This window comes from Physella acuta, unplaced genomic scaffold (assembly GCF_028476545.2).
Source record: "Physella acuta isolate Inbredline_101_S28 unplaced genomic scaffold, ASM2847654v3 ptg000374l, whole genome shotgun sequence".
In the NCBI taxonomy this organism is placed as follows: Eukaryota; Metazoa; Mollusca; class Gastropoda; family Physidae; genus Physella; species Physella acuta.
The window spans coordinates 178,275-194,290 of NW_026731893.1; the positions used below are offsets into that span (position 1 = coordinate 178,275).

General features: G+C 36.8%; 1 protein-coding gene across 1 annotated transcript in view; it reads right to left on the reverse strand.

Moving 5' to 3' along the window:
• Positions 1-15,619, reverse strand: part of LOC131941832 (ras-specific guanine nucleotide-releasing factor RalGPS2) — a 178,938-nt gene extending 163,319 nt beyond the window's left edge. The window contains exon 1 of the mRNA XM_059301387.1: positions 15,504-15,619. The gene's annotated coding sequence lies outside the window, so the exon portion shown is untranslated. The remainder of the gene's footprint in view (positions 1-15,503) is intronic.
• Positions 15,620-16,016: the final 397 nt, after the last annotated feature.

Here is a 16,016-nt window from a genome sequence, read left to right on the forward strand (position 1 = left end):
GAAACAACGCAACATTTTTATGCCAAGAAACAATGCTCTTCACGCGGCCTCGCCGCCTATAGTAACACGAGCCGGAAGTAAAATTATATTTTGGTAAACAACCTCTAATACGAGATGATTTATACACAAGTAACTGGGATAACTTCAAACCTACGGGGAAAAAAACCCGCGACCCAATATTGTTTAAGTATAATGAGATTAATCGTTTAAAGCTCGACTCAACAAAACTTGTTGGATTCGATAATTATTAAAAGCTTTACTTGGATGCACAACTTAACAAAACGGAGAAACTGTCTCAAAAAAGTAATGTGGGCAAAAAGTGTATACCTTCCCATCTACCTAGTTTACACAATGTAAAAATTGGGCTATGGCCTGTGTAACTAGCTACAGTGTGTGTAAAGTGTGTGTAGATTATATTATGTGTAGATATTATGTACATTATACTGTGTAGACTATATAGACTAGAGTCAAGCCAAAATGTAGTGTTTTTATAATAGAGAACGGTTAAGTGCGTGTTCATAACGGTGTGGTTAGAATATCGTGTGCGGATTAAAGTAAACTTTAATATGTAAACTTCCGTGTGTAAACTACAGTGTGTGTTTACTAGTGTGTGTGGGCTAGTGTGGTAAACGAGTTAATATGCAATTTATAAAATAGTGTAAGCGTATACTACGACCCACTAAAAACAATAAATACAGTTTTACCACTAACATATAGGTTGAGATACAAATAAAGTATCAGAACAGCAACACAATTATAGACAGATACTTTCAGCTAGCAATACTGTACGTATAAAAGATGTCCAAAGATAAGCTAGTAATACCAATCCAGTACCAAATGGCTAAAAATAAGCAAGTACAAGATCTATAAAGATCAGCTACTAATAACCAGCAAGTACAAGATCTCTAAAGAAAGCTAGCAATAACCTGCAATTATAAGATGCCTAACATAAGCTAGAAATACACTTTGGGTACAAGATGTCTAGAGATCAGCTAGGAATACCCTACAAGATGTCTAAATCTCAGACTAGACCTAACATATCTGTCAGCCGACTAGACCTAACATATCTTTCAGACTAGACCTAACATATCTTTCAGACTAGACCTAACATATCTGTCAGACTAGACCTAACATATCTGTCAGCCGACTAGACCTAACATATCTGTCAGACTAGACCTAACATATCTGTCAGACTAGACCTAACATATCTGTCAGACTAGACCTAACATATCTGTCAGACTAGACCTAACATATCTGTCAGACTAGACCTAACATATCTGTCAGACTAGACCTAACATATCTGTCAGACTAGACCTAACATATCTGTCAGACTAGACCTAACATATCTGTCAGACTAGACCTAACATATCTGTCAGACTAGACCTAACATATCTGTCAGACTAGACCTAACATATCTGTCAGACTAGACCTAACATATCTGTCAGACTAGACCTAACATATCTGTCAGCCGACTAGACCTAGCATATCTGTCAGACTAGACCTAACATATCTGTCAGACTAGACCTAACATATCTGTCAGACTAGACCTAACATATCTGTCAGACTAGACCTAACATATCTGTCAGCCGACTAGACCTAGCATATCTGTCAGACTAGACCTAACATATCTGTCAGACTAGACCTAACATATCTGTCAGACTAGACCTAACATATCTGTCAGACTAGACCTAACATATCTGTCAGACTAGACCTAACATATCTGTCAGACTAGACCTAACATATCTGTCAGACTAGACCTAACATATCTGTCAGACTAGACCTAACATATCTGTCAGACTAGACCTAACATATCTGTCAGACTAGACCTAACATATCTGTCAGACTAGACCTAACATATCTGTCAGACTAGACCTAACATATCTGTCAGACTAGACCTAACATATCTGTCAGACTAGACCTAACATATCTGTCAGACTAGACCTAACATATCTGTCAGACTAGACCTAACATATCTGTCAGACTAGACCTAACATATCTGTCAGACTAGACCTAACATATCTGTCAGACTAGACCTAACATATCTGTCAGACTAGACCTAACATATCTGTCAGACTAGACCTAACATATCTGTCAGACTAGACCTAACATATCTGTCAGACTAGACCTAACATATCAGTCAGACTAGACCTAACATATCTGTCAGACTAGACCTAACATATCTGTCAGACTAGACCTAACATATCTGTCAGACTAGACCTAACATATCTGTCAGACTAGACCTAACATATCTGTCAGACTAGACCTAACATATCTGTCAGACTAGACCTAACATATCTGTCAGACTAGACCTAACATATCTGTCAGACTAGACCTAACATATCTGTCAGACTAGACCTATCATATCTGTCAGACTAGACCTAACATATCTGTCAGACTAGACCTAACATATCTGTCAGACTAGACCTAACATATCTGTCAGACTAGACCTAACATATCTGTCAGACTAGACCTAACATATCTGTCAGACTAGACCTAACATATCTGTCAGACTAGACCTAACATATCTGTCAGACTAGACCTAACATATCTGTCAGACTAGACCTAACATATCTGTCAGACTAGACCTAACATATCTGTCAGACTAGACCTAACATATCTGTCAGACTAGACCTAACATATCTGTCAGACTAGACCTAACATATCTGTCAGACTAGACCTAACATATCTGTCAGACTAGACCTAACATATCTGTCAGACTAGACCTAACATATCTGTCAGACTAGACCTAACATATCTGTCAGACTAGACCTAACATATCTGTCAGACTAGACCTAACATATCTGTCAGACTAGACCTAACATATCTGTCAGACTAGACCTAACATATCTGTCAGACTAGACCTAACATATCTGTCAGACTAGACCTAACATATCTGTCAGACTAGACCTAACATATCTGTCAGACTAGACCTAACATATCTGTCAGACTAGACCTAACATATCTGTCAGACTAGACCTAACATATCTGTCAGACTAGACCTAACATATCTGTCAGACTAGACCTAACATATCTGTCAGACTAGACCTAACATATCTGTCAGACTAGACCTAACATATCTGTCAGACTAGACCTAACATATCTGTCAGACTAGACCTAACATATCTGTCAGACTAGACCTAACATATCTGTCAGACTAGACCTAACATATCTGTCAGACTAGACCTAACATATCTGTCAGACTAGACCTAACATATCTGTCAGACTAGACCTAACATATCTGTCAGACTAGACCTAACATATCTGTCAGACTAGACCTAACATATCTGTCAGACTAGACCTAACATATCTGTCAGACTAGACCTAACATATCTGTCAGACTAGACCTAACATATCTGTCAGACTAGACCTAACATATCTGTCAGACTAGACCTAACATATCTGTCAGACTAGACCTAACATATCTGTCAGACTAGACCTAACATATCTGTCAGACTAGACCTAACATATCTGTCAGACTAGACCTAACATATCTGTCAGACTAGACCTAACATATCTGTCAGACTAGACCTAACATATCTGTCAGACTAGACCTAACATATCTGTCAGACTAGACCTAACATATCTGTCAGACTAGACCTAACATATCTGTCAGACTAGACCTAACATATCTGTCAGACTAGACCTAACATATCTGTCAGACTAGACCTAACATATCTGTCAGACTAGACCTAACATATCTGTCAGACTAGACCTAACATATCTGTCAGACTAGACCTAACATATCTGTCAGACTAGACCTAACATATCTGTCAGACTAGACCTAACATATCTGTCAGACTAGACCTAACATATCTGTCAGACTAGACCTAACATATCTGTCAGACTAGACCTAACATATCTGTCAGACTAGACCTAACATATCTGTCAGACTAGACCTAACATATCTGTCAGACTAGACCTAACATATCTGTCAGACTAGACCTAACATATCTGTCAGACTAGACCTAACATATCTGTCAGACTAGACCTAACATATCTGTCAGACTAGACCTAACATATCTGTCAGACTAGACCTAACATATCTGTCAGACTAGACCTAACATATCTGTCAGACTAGACCTAACATATCTGTCAGACTAGACCTAACATATCTGTCAGAGCCTGAAAAAAAAACCTCACCAGTGCACACATAAAGCACCCGTGACCCAGTTAACATGTGCATTCTGTGCCAGCTTTTAACAACAAGACTAAAGCGACTTTTTAAAAGTTATCTTGAGACTTGATGCTTCTTAGACTGACTACTTATTCATTTCCATCTGACTACATTTATATCGATTCAAGAACTCAAAAATGTAAGCCTAATATTAACTAACCTTAACCTTAAAATATAATACCAACTCTAGCCCAAAATCCAACTTTTAAACCTAACACATGTTTATCATAGTCATCGTTACCAATGAATAGGCCGACATGAGTAAGGCTATTGTTTTAACGCAATCAATTCAAATGTAACATTTTAATAGGTTTTTAACACCAAAAAAATCAAATGCTAAAAGATAGCCTAACGATCACTTAAATGATTTCTCAATCTCAATTTAACCCCACCCACTAATTAGCTACACACGATTAATTTACACGGAGATTCTAAAGCTTCAAAGAAACAACACAGCAACACACTCACATTGAATATAAAGAAATATTTCGCGGAGAGATCCTATCGAAAACACCTCCCTCCGTCGTGTGCTCCCAACAAACTAAGGCAAGAATCAATCTAAATCTGAGTTTTCAAACCTTACCTTATTCAAAGCTTGCAGGTGAAAACTACTCCCCCGCCCACCCAGCCCCCTTTTCCCCCCATCTACCCCAAGCCCTTCCTTGTCGCTACTCGCCTTAACTACCCGTTTACTGACACGCGTGGGCCTCACACGCACACATCCGCTACTTACCTATACACACAGACACACACACGCACACATCCGCTACTTACCTATACACACAGACACACACACGCACACATCCGCTACTTACCTATACACACAGACACACACACGCACATCCCCTACTTACCTATACACACAGACACACACACGCACACATCCCCTACTTACCTATACACACACACACACGCACACTCACCTACGCACGTGCATCAAGGGTCACGAGCATGCTCACACGGCAGTAAAGAGGAAAGCGTTTCTACCCTTCCATCCACATCCTTTACCTGGGACCAACAGCCTTACCGTTTCCACCCCCCCCCCCCTCTCCTCTGTACAACCTTTTTTTCCCTTTATAAAACGTCTCACTGATGCCACGAATAAAGCAGGGAAACAAATCCTAAACTTTCGGAACAGTTTCTCGTTAAAGCAAAATCTCAAAGTGTCTTCCAACAACACGTTTAGCCATTTTAAATTGTGTTTAACAAATATTGTGATCAAATACATAGGACAAATCCCAACTTTCGGAACAGCTTCTCGTTAAATCAAAATCTCAAAGTGTCTTCCAACAACACATTTAGCCATTTTAAATTGTGTTTAACAAATATTGTGATCAAATACATAGGACAAATCCCAACTTTCGGAACAGCTTCTCGTTAAATCAAAATCTCAAAGTGTCTTCCAACAACACTTTTAGCTATTTTAAATTGTGTTTAACAAATATTGTGATCAAATACATACGACAAATCCTAACTTTCGGAACAGTTACTCGTTAAAACAAAATCTCAAAGTGTCTTCCAACAACACTTTTAGCTATTTTAAATTGTGTTTGAATTGTTTGGCAAATATTGTGATCAACCACATAATGAACAGATCCTAACATCTCGTTAAACAAAATAGAACCTTGTCTCCTTCTAACTCAGTGGTTCTTAACCTTTTTGGAGGTAACGAACCCCACTTGTTTCATATGTACATTCACCGGACCCTTCTTAATAGTTGTATCGTCAAAACTGATAAATCGGATCATGAATCATATGAGACGAGTGTGTGTCTTGACCTCTGCCGAACCATTGAGACTAACCGAGCCCCTGGGGTTCAATAGAACCCAGGTTAAGAACCACTGTTCTAACTACATTTTAGCCAATTTTTTTTAAAGTAGATTTAACGACACTATAAAACAAATATTGTCAAGACTTACAGAAAGTATGCATGCACGTTCAAAAAATTTAAACAACGAAATCATTTAACAAAATCATTGCTACATACCAAATTGTTAAGTGTTTCTCAGCCCTTCCACGATAAACTTTGTATTAAGATTCAATATAACTATAACAGGTGAATAAAATTACTGATTAATCGGAATTGTTTGTTCACTGCCTGATATGTAAACAAACTCGGCTAGTATCAAGGAAACTAAAAACATTAGCTAAGACTGAACAGGTTATGGTGTGCCTACAAATGTCTAAATGACACAAAAAACAAAGACAGCTAATAAAGGAAATAAAAAGGGGAGGATTAAAGAGGAGAGGGGGTTAAAGTCAATTAGGAAATGATCAGCAGAGACTAAGACCGAAGGAGGAGTACGCTTGCATCCTAACGAAGTGAAAAACGAAATGGAGGCGCTCTAGCACCGCGAGTAACGCCAGTCGTATAGACAAGAGGAGGTGATTCCATGTTGTAAGGGCCACCAATATCACGGACTTAAGGTCAGTGACCTTGTGTACTCATTAGAGCCAGGCAATGATGAACGTCAAGATGGTACCAAAAGCTCATGCATATAGCAGAATACAACTAAAAAATGTAGCCATGAAACTCAACAGAACGGCCAAGCACATAGCAGAATACGACTGAGAAATTACACCTTGAAATTCAATGAACGACCATGCACATAGCAGAATACAACTGAGAAATTAAATCTTCTAATTCAATGAACGACCATACACATAGCAGCATACGACTGCGAAACTTAGCCTTGAAATTCAATGAACGACCATGCACATAGCAGAATACGACTGAGAAATTTAGCTTTGAAATTCAATGAACGACCATGCACATAGCAGAATACGACTGAGAAATTTAGCTTTGAAATTCAATGAACGACCATGCACACAACAGAATACGACTGAGAAACTTAGCCTTGAAACTAAAAAAAAAAGCACTGAACGATCATATACACTATTCTAACTAACAAGTTATGTGCATTTATACTAACCAGCACCCCACCCAATTACAACATTTGGTAGAAATAACTGCAGACTCGTATTCAAATACTCCATCCATAACTTGAAATACAAAGCGTTGAAATGAAATACTTTGTTATATATTTTTAATAATGTTATTCAACTCTCGATTCCAACAAGTCTAAACTTTATTTTATTTTTTTCCACCGATGCGATAAAAAACAAATCAAATCAGTGGTAAAAACAAACATCCAGCTACCCCAAACTACGGGCGGCGCCGAGAGAGAGAGAAAGAGTAAACAGCCATAAATCAAAGCCCTCTCCACATTTGGGGGGGGGGGCTGCCTCCAGTTGAAACATGACGTCAATGATCTCTCTCGGCCAGTCGAATTTGACATCATCTCCGCGAGCGCTGGGGTCAAAGACCGAGCCGCTCTCCAAGTTGGTGAAGTGGAGTCGGAATATTCGAGGACTGACTCTGACGCCCGATTCAATTCGATTTATTTTAACCTTACCAGATGGTTATGTTACAAATATTTTAAAGGATACGAAAATTTAAAAAGAAAAAAAAATACTACATCAGAAAGACGCATGGATTTGATAATTTGATTCGATTCTGACTCCAAAACAAATTATATATTATATATATTAATTACAGCCGTATGTCCCAGTTAGCTTCTATAAGCTTTTTTCTAATTAATATCCTAATATGCTATTACTAGTTAACTGGCCCTTTAGTAAAAAAAAAAGTTTTCAATATCTGTCATAGTGTTAACATATTTTTTAACGTAGGCCTACATAGAGAAGATGTAATTCTCACTGAAAAATAAATAATAATAATAGTTTTTAAAAGTACATTAATGAAGTAAGCAATATATCTATATCTCTGTTAATTTTTAAAAAAAAACGTATACCGCGAAGGTAGAACCGCCATTAGTAGCGTTTCTTTGAAGGCTGATTCTCCGTATTTCCGTGGGTTTTATTTTCTCCTATAGTTGACTGATTCCATCTAAGCCTGTCAGAGACAAGTGTGTGTAACAAACTAGACGAGCACGCTGACGCCGCTGGGACAACTGCTGCTCTAGAGTACACGCACTTTGTCCACTGGTACTCACCTCAGCACCTGTCGCGCACAGTGTAAGCCGTAGAAAAAGTTTTTTTTTTTTGGCTTAGTCTCGGAACGAGGTGAGAGAACATTACCGATGTATGCCAGAGGCGTAGCAACCCTTCCCGGCGCCCGGGGACAAACTTTCAATTTGGCGCCCCCCCCCCCCCTCGGAAGCAACCTTTCAATTTTCAATTTGCACCCCTCCCCCCTCAAACTTTCAATATGCACCCACCCATATTGTTTTTGTATATTTATAATGCAAAACTGCAGCTAAAATTAGATTTTAATTTGTTTTTACAACCCGTTTTGGCGCCCCCTAAGGTCGGCGCCCGGGGACATTTGTACCCCCCCCCCCTTCGCTACGACTCTGATGTATGCATGGAACGGTAACTTCGGTCAGCAGATGTATCACGACCAAGCCAGCGTACCAGCTACAAACGTTTCGTCTATTAAATAAATGACCACTTATATTCTACATTTCATTTCTTGGAACAGAAGCAAAGAATTAATAACTTTAACCCACCAAGATAGATAGGTCTATTAACGATAGAGATAAATGCATCTGTCAATTTTCATATATCAAGTAAAAGCCACATACATTGTAGCTAAAATTATGGTGGTACAAGAGAGGGGGTGGGGGAGTGTTTAAAGGATACGATGATAAAACGAGCCTCCATTAATATTCTACTAGATCTACCGATGAATATTCGATTGAAAATTGGCAAAGCGTTTGTGTTAATGCTTTGTATAATTATGTAATTACCAGCGAACAAGCCGGTGTGTTCTACATTTTTTTTCCGTATCGCTTGCAGTACTTCTAAAAATGGCCTTGAATAGCTCATAATCAGTTGATTCAACAGCTAAATTTAACATACAGTGGCCATCTGTCTCATACAACATAAAGACAACGTCTGTCTGTAACTTTCAACATAAAGCACAGCATTCATCAGTCGATGTTTGCTCTCAGAATAAAATTTCAATTTCCGTTGTGATTGGCCAAGATAACGCTTGCATTAGCTACACAAACTAATTTGTAGCAACACTACTGTTTGTTTGTTTGTTTTTTTGTTTTTTTGTTTGTTTGTTGTTGTTTTTTTGTTGTTTTTTTTTTGTTGATTTTTGTTGATTTTTGCAGGATAATTATTAATATTAATGTGTGTATTTAAATAGCATACAAGTTTATAGTTTTTAAGAGTTCGTATGGGTCCTGTTGAAAACCTAAAAACACATTAGTTTTAAACTTGTAATAATAGGGCTGGTAAGTAGGTCACCAACCAGTTCTACGGCTCAATAAAACCTGCATGGGCCATAGAACTGGTTGGTGACCTACTTACCAGCCCTATTAATGACAAATACATTTTCGGACAAATGGAGCATTCGGGTGATGGCCTCCGGACGTAATGCCTGCGAGAAAAATATCAGGTTACGCTTAGGGCCAATATATTACCCAGGTCGGCGACCGCTTCAAATACTCGACTGGAACCCTTTGACTACACAATCTCCTCATTCCACGCCAGCATCCCCCGTCACGTCCTGCTATCCCTATCCCAAACCCCTTATCAACCTTTGTGGCTTCCGTCATCCGTCAAAACATCGCTGATAACCGATAGCGCCTGTGGTATAGATGTGGGATTATAAATAGAAACATGTTACGAGCCGGTGGGGCTAAAAATAGAACCTGCCAAATTCAATAACGGTCTGAAATAAACTCACACACACAACTCAATGAAGCTTTGTTGTTTGGCATACACGTGAGAGAAGGGGGAGGGGGTGACGATAATGAAGAAGCACATCTCAAGTACCGGGAACAATTTCAACTATGCGATGGTATGGATAGCGTCACCAGCATACGGGCACTTTTTATTTTGTTTTATCTCTGTTAATAACAGCTTTGTTTTCTTACATTTATTTTTCAAAGAATTCCTTTGAGCGCTGTTCCAACAAAATATGGGAAAAACGTAAACAAGAGCCGGGTTGACAGATTAAATCAGGGTGTAAATATGCCTTGATTACGATTATTCTCAAACGCACGTAGCTTTATAGCGTGCTGGCATTGTTATAAATTCAGGGATTCTAAAAAAAAAAAATTCAGATGTATAGGACCTAACTGATGCGTGGACGGCGTTAAAAGGTTTAGGGCCGCTTGGACAACCTGATCAAAGGTCATAGATTAGTTAATCGGATTAAAGATCTTAGACCCTAATTCCAACCAGACGAAAGGTGTTAGACCCCCAACACAACCCAGTAAAAGGTCTAAGATGACCCCCCCCCCCCCCGCCGACTTTACAAATCATGTAAAAAGTCAGGCCTTCACTAATAATTAGAAGAATGGTACTGGACATCACAACCAGCTAAGATACTTGACCCCTCCCGATAGTTATGTACAAGACCACACACTCTTCTAAATGTCTGTGATACAGCAGTATTACATCCTATTCGGGCGACTGCATTTGGTCCGCGGGATAAGCCAATTGTAGACTTAGTCGGCCCAAAGTGACAAACTATTACCCAAGCTCCAGCAATAATCATAGCTACCCTTTTGAACCAGGCCGTCTAAGAGGCAGATGAAGTAGAGTTCAGCTGTTTGTGTGATCTCGTCTTGTGAAGGGATATTGAGGTCAGCACTATGCCCAGCCGCTTTTATATAACTTAAGTCAGGTAGACCTGCCCATTAAATATCATTTGTGGCTTAAGCCCGGGATCCGAACTAGAAACGTTTGGGTTAACAGTCGTGAGCTCAATTGTTCGACCATCCCGTCCCAATACTTACGAACTATTGGAAAAGATAACTAGAAATCAGGTATTCCCACTAAAATAAAGGCAATTAATAAATCTGAGCTCACCAATATAGAGGAATGTACTAAGGATTAAACGTAAAAAGCATTCTAAATCAAGATGCTAATTATATCTTTAAAGTATAATTTAACGTGGATAGGCGCTGCCGCCACCCCCACCCCCTCCCATATGTTATGAACTTTACGCTAATTTCAAAATTGCGTGACAGCTAAGCCTCAACGTAGCCGACACCTCTAGTAGGTTATTATTGATCGCCCTGTGGCTAAATTTAGAATAAAGGGAAGCAACTACGTCTCCGTGCTTACATCAGCATCAAATACAGACCTATTGAGTGAATTATTCATCCTCTTACACGGCGAGTACTATACAAAGGTTAAGACGTAGTTTATGATTCACTTAAACGTATATGTCTGAGACGGCATAAGTGGGTCTAATTACACAATATCCAATAAGTAATTAGATCAATGCGTTTGGTGTTGTGTTGACACATTAAATGAGCAAAATTGTTTTTGTATTGCTGACTTAAAAAAAAATAATTCTGAAATGGTTCATTTTTTTTTATTAGAAATTTTTTTTTTTAAATGTTAAAACCCAGCTTCATATTAGTTAGTAGTAGGCCTCCATAAATACATTACACAATCAAAAACAATTTAACCCTTTATTTACGGAATTATGTTCTGAATGAGATTTTTACTTAAACAATGTGTTACTATATTGCTTTTGGCACATTCAAAGCATATGTCGAAGGTAATTTCGTTTAATAAATTTTTAATGACCCAAACAGATACTGGTACTTATAAGTACCGTCAGTAATCTAGGACATTTTTTTTTCCAAAAATTTTTTTTTAAAAACAGGAACAAACGATACAATTTATTAAGTAATAACATGGCAATCACCATAACAATCACATTTTGTAATTTTCACACATAAATACAGCACAAAAGTATATTTTGAGTACGAATTTTACTGTATTTTGTATGGGAACACATCTTAGACCTCATACACAGCACAAGTAGTCGACATGTCATGCTCCCTCAATCTTGTCTGTGGTCTTTCTGGTGTAGCAACGGTTGCCGGAATGAATATGCTTTTGCTGGAAGCTTCCAATAACTAGTACAATGAGCCACATAAACAAACAAAAGCCTAGTCATTCAGCACACAACTACTAGTATTGCTAGTATAATTGTAGACTACTAGAATGTTATGACAAGTCTACACTACAGTGCAAAGTTCATAAATAGAAGTGAGCTCAATGTGTTTAGGATAGCCGTAGTGTTTTCTGTTTACTGATTAAAATTTACCGTATAGATCTATACTATATGCAGAAGTATGGACTATTACTAGTCTACAGGTATACATTACGTAAATGCTAGTTATTGTTGGCAAGACAGTTTATTGCAGTAAATATAACTAACATATTAAATCTTACTACTAGAACTAGGCTTTGGTATACAAATTCAGTAAACTAAACCTTGTAAACGAGCCTGCAGCTGATACCTTTATTCTTGTTATTTTTTACTAATAGAAATTAACATGTAATTACAATATTTCTTAGGTAAACCTTATGCAAACCTTCTTATAAATGTGTAAATATCATTTTTTGAGTACATTTCGATAATTTATTATCAAGACAATATTTATGTAACTCCACCTAACAAATCTGCCATTTTCTAAAAATCCTAAAAAAATGACCGTGCTTATAAGTCCACTTGTAAACATCGATCTAATACAAAGACAATTTGATTAAAATTGTATAACTAGAAGTTAAACGCGTTTGCCTGACTATTGAAGGTGCCAATAAAAAATATTTTAGGTTGAAAACTTGAAAAATAAGGTAAAACAAAGGGAATTCAGGAACGTGTGTGAGAACTGTACAGAACAATTGTGAACTACCGATATTGCAAGACATTGAAAATGGCGCCACACCATTAATTTAAAAAAAAAAAAAAAAACATTGATACCTCCGACTACCTGCGACTCAGGGGAGATAATACTATTAATTACCTCAATAATTTCTAAAATTCGTATTAAATTAAAAATAATACAGGTACTTAATTAAAGTGGTACTTATAAGTACCGTCAGTAGATAAAGGGTTAAAAAATAATCACCATGATTAATATTTTAAAAAATGATGATAGGGCTAAATGTTATTCATAACTGCTATTTTTGGCTGTTAGAGTAGCAAGGTCTCATAAGATACTAACAGGAGAAAAACAATGTCTTGACAAGATGAGAATCTTTACACCTGAGTGGTCACTAAAACAAGTCCAAGTGTGTGCACTGAACCGTGACTGTGTCCTGAATCAGAGCTTAGATTAGGCCTCAGGTTCTATTTATAGTTTATGATCTACTAGCTGGACAGATATGTCTGAATGAATCAATGGAAACATTAAATAATGTTCATTTACACTAATGCTAAATGGGTTATTAATTGCTTATCTTCTAACAATATCCCATGTACATCACTGATAAGTTCTGATACACCTAACTATGATACATTTTTACTATTAAAATGTTGGAAACTGTTTTAAATTTGTACTATTTATGTGAGTTTATCCCACCACAGTGATTTCAGTGAGAAAAATAAATGACCAATCATATTCTACATTTCATTTCTCGGAACAGAAAAAAATAATTAATAACTTTAACCCACCAAGATAGATAGGTCTATCTATATTTTACAAGTTTATAGCCTGGGCTATATTAGTGTATGTTTATTATTAAGGAGGAATATATGATTATGACATTGGTTTAATAAAATTGTCAATCAAGTAATATAATAAGTTTAAAACATGTATTTAAGTAAACAAATTATACTGGATCTTTCACTTTACATAATTATGTTTCAATATTAAGTAAAAAGAAAACTGGTAAAATCTATGTACTTTAAGATTTTACGACAAATTCTGCTTCTCTGGTATTAAAAAATATCATAAATTGAAATTATAGTGATATGGCATTACTCTGCCCATGATTTTTTCTGATACTATGTGGGTATCAGTAGTCTATAAGTACCATATTTGTGTTTGTTCTAGTTGTCGAGAAGTGGATTTACATTTATTATTTATAAATAAAATGGTAGTTAACTAAATACACACATGGCTGGCTAATGTCAATGCTAACCCTGACCCTAACCCAAACCCTGGTCCTACCATACGCCTAACCATAATTTCTAACCATAAAATTAGTCAAGATTACAATACTACTAACAACCCAACACACCTATTTTATGGAAGAGTCTACTATCAGACACCTGTATTTATAGTCATCCCCAGTGTTGCTTCCAGACTTTTTTCTTTGGGGGGGGGGGGGGGGGGGGGGGGGGCAGACACTGTGGTTAAAAGTATATATTTTCGGGGGGGGGGGGGGGGCAGACACTGTTAAAAGTATATATTTTCTATATATATTATATAAATTTCATTTCATTCAGAGGGGGGGGGGGGGGTGTAAGAATTTGGGGGGGGGGATGCCTGGAAGAAACTCTGGTCATCCCTTTTATTGATATCCTTAAGCTTGTTAGCTTAGTGATAATAATTTTAGGTTTCTATTACTGTGCATTGTTTCCTTAACCTTTTGATTAGTTTGTTAATCAACCTCAAGTGTCCTTACTAAATGAAGATAATGAGGAGGCACTTCAATATCTCACTTATGTGTAATAGTAGCAGGCCCTATAATGAGGAATATTCAATATAGATTTGTCTTGTCTAGACATTGTTGAGTTAATCAGTAACAGAAGGGACATTATGAATATGATCATTGACCTCTCTACAAATGCCTGTAATCAGTCTAAATGCTTTTTTACAACACCATATAGATTCTAGAATCTAGATCTATTTCTAGTTAGATCTAGATCTAGTTGGCCTAGATTTTGTTGGACAGTAAGCTAAATAATTATTTTTTTCTAAAAATTAGGCTAGGCTATTTGTATTTGTTCCTGGTGTGTTGTCTAGATCTAGATCTAAATCTAGTAGATAATTATATTATCTAGGCTAAATCTAGATCATCTAGATCTAGAATAATTTATTATTTCTAGATCTAGATATATATAGATCTAGATCTACAATTCTAGAGCATTTTGTAGTCCCTTCTATTCAATTTAATAATTTATTCAATAACGAGTAGGCACGGAGGCCTTTTTTGAAACTTTTTTCACATACTAGATCTAGATCTAGGCCGTAATCGATAGGCTTAATCATAAATTATAATAGTCTATATCTAGATCTATATCTAGAAGTAAGATTAAGAACTAAGAAGAGTTAAGAGAGTAAATCAGTAAAAGTAAAAGACCAGCTATGACAAGACGAAGAAAGAAGAAGCTGAGTTCTATGATTGATATCTCAATCACTTGCTCACTTTTGGCAAGTTTTGGCCCGGCAGTGCACGCTAAAAAAGTAAACATTGTCTGGACAATAAAAAAATTTCAGATAGGCCCACAAATACAATGCATTAATAATTCAAATACTAGTATGAACATTCCAGAATATTTAAATACACAACAAAGTTTCAAATAAATGCTACTAACCTTCTGCTGTTTGCAAGATTACACTCGTACAGTATTCCAGATGGTATGCAAAATTATTTTAAAAATCAATCGAAAATTCCTCCTTTTTACAAAAACACAAGATCTGGTGACGCAATCAAAATATGTGTATACAAAAGAATGAATACAGTGTTTCTCAAACTGGCTTATTACCACCACACTAGTAGAAGTCTAGTAATATTAAAATACTACAGAAGCTAAAATTCATTTTAATATTTTGGGTTCATGATTTTAAAAATAAAATGCATATCAACAAACACAGAAGCATTTTTTAAAGAAACTTTCAACAAATGCAATTTCTAAGGGACACAACCATAAAATAGGCAACATATTCGCAGATATTAAATTATAGTTCCTTTTTTGTTGTAGGCTGTTGCAGAATTTATGATTCAGTTCGCTTAAAATTAAAAGGTACCGTCCTTTTTTGCCTATGTCGAAGCATTGAAAGGTAAAATGCAGAAGAAAAAACAAAAACACGAGTAACCACATATTTTG